Here is a 2,623-nt window from a genome sequence, read left to right as displayed (position 1 = left end):
ATCACCTGGAATTTGGTATTCTCTTAGCCTTGACAGATTATAAAGTACATGCACTGCCTATTTTGATGTTCTGTGAGTTAATATTCTGGGAAGAATCAATAAACGATGTTGTCATTTTAGAAAGACCAAAGGTTCTTACTTTTCACCAAAAATTAAACAAATTCATTGACATGAAATGCCCTCTCACCAAGACTGTCTTCATTCAAAAATACTTGAAATAAAGCCAACATTTTGCCATCTGCATGGAGATCTTTACGGAATGTCTTTGTCCCTCTCTAAAAGATATTTTGTCATTTTTGACAAGTCAACTCAGCAAAACAATAGCAACCTGTTAGAATCTGTTCTTACCTCATTCCCTAACAAATAAAGTCACTTCATCGAAGGTATGACTCTCATACATGCATCTCCTTCCTTCTAGCCCATAACTAAGTGTCTTCCTGTTCACCCAACTTATGATACTGTGAGAATATTCTCGGCAGTCTGCACTACTATGTAATTGAGTGTTGTATAGTGGTTATTCAGACCTTTCAAATTTAGTCAGGAGAGGTGGCTGGCTCTAATATGTTCCAGGGGATGAGATGCTTTATACAATTTAATGACATTATGCATTACAAAAGAAGGAAATAAGACTCAAGCCTGCAGGTGGCCCTAACAGCTATGGGTCAGTAAAGAAAAAGCCTATATATAAAGAAGGAAGGGTTTGTGTGTAGGGGGTGATGTGGGGTTCCCCTCTGGATGATGTGATTACCATTAATAAATAAAGAAAATACTTTGGACCTATATCAGGGCAGAAATTAATTAGGCAAGAAAAACTAAATTGAATGCTGGGAAGAAGAAGGCAGAGAAAGGAGAAGCCATGGAGTCACATATGGAGACAGACATGCTGAATCCTTGCCACAAGATTCATGGTAAAATATAAAATAATGGACATGAGTTAAATTAAGATGTAAAAGGTAGCCAGTAAGAAGTTAGACATTATAGGCCAAGCTGTGATTTAATTATTACAGTTTCTGTGTGTTTATTTTGGGTCTGAGTATCAGGTGGCCAGGAAACAAACAAGTGGTCCTCCTACAATGGAGGGAAATCCTCTTGTTAACTCCTAGGAAATGTTCCTGGAGCTCTTTTTGAGTAATGAAAATGTTCTTAAAGTCACTGACTGTGTAGTTTTTGTAGAACCATATTAAAACCATTGAAAATTACACTGTGAATGGATAAATCATGTAGTGTGAATTATGCATGCCATGAAAGCTGATATATTATACAAAGTTTTTGTCTTTATTTAAGACCACTGATGCTTGTTTGTTTGTGAAAAAAGGAAAATTGAGGAGTAGTAATAAGAGTCAGTTGGGAGAGTGAGAGCTCAACAGTCACAAAGCCCTGGCTCCAACCCCAGCACCATGTAATTGGTGTGCACTTCTGTAATCCCAGGACTCAGGGAGTAGAGGCAGGGTGATAAGAGATTGAAAGAGGATATTCAAAACTTCCTAGAGAATTTGGTCCCACCCTGGGGCACATGAGACCCTGTCTCGGGGAAAAATACAAGAACAATAACCAAACACTTCTACTCATTCTATCCACCAAAATATAATACCTGACACTCAATGACAGTGGTCATTATGACAAAGAGACAGACATTACCACTTCCTGCTGAACTAATGACACCTAAGAATTCCATTCATTTGTGTATTAGTCCATTGGTGGGTGGTGAGTCCACAGGCTATAGTGGAGAGGTCTAACAACACAGTCACACAGTTGGCTCTAGTTCTAATTTGCAGGACACCAAGGACGTTAAGCATATGGGAAAGAGATTTTCATGGAAGACATGAGATTGACAATGGTGGGAGGGAAATAAGAGAATTGGGGACATTAACCAGAATGCATTATATACATGTGTAATGTTGTCAGTTATTAAGTCAAAAATAGTATGATATGATACTTTTGTTTGGCTATGTAGGTCAGTTGAGAGAGTACTTTCCATGTACTCACAAAGCCCTAGGCTGGATAATCTACACTGCAGGACAGGGCCTGTTGGTGGCTGTAATACCTGCACTCCAGAGGTAGAGACTGGAAGATCAGAAGATCAAGACCAAGTTGTCTACATAGCAAGTTTAAGTTAGTTAACCCAGGCTAAAATGTGATACCCTGTATTTATTTTTTTCAATGTACATGAGTGCACAATAAGAAAATCAGTAGTTAGAGACTCCAGTTTGTTGTTGGAGGTTTCTGTCCCACCCAGTCCAGTAATAAACACACAGAAACTATATTTGCATTACTGTTTGGATGATAGCTTGAGCATCTTTCTGGCTTACTCTCATATCTTAAATTAACCAATTTCTATTCATCTGTGTATCACCCTGTGGCTGTAGCTTACCAGTATGGTTCTGGTGCATCTGTCCCCAACAGTGGTAACATGGCTTTTCCGTAACTCTGCCTTCTTTTTTCTTCTTTTTTATGCTTGGAACTCCTGTCTTACCCTATTCTGCTAAGCCACTGGATGAAACAGATTTTTTCATTAATCAATACAAACAACACATAGACAGAATGACTTCCCACCAGGTTTTTAATATACATTATTATATACAGCATCTGTATTTTTAACTTGTATATTTTAATAAGCAGTATT

This window comes from Myodes glareolus, chromosome 2 (assembly GCF_982192425.1).
Source record: "Myodes glareolus chromosome 2, mMyoGla1.1, whole genome shotgun sequence".
Classification (NCBI taxonomy): Eukaryota; Metazoa; Chordata; class Mammalia; order Rodentia; family Cricetidae; genus Myodes; species Myodes glareolus.
This window is presented reverse-complemented; position numbering follows the sequence as displayed.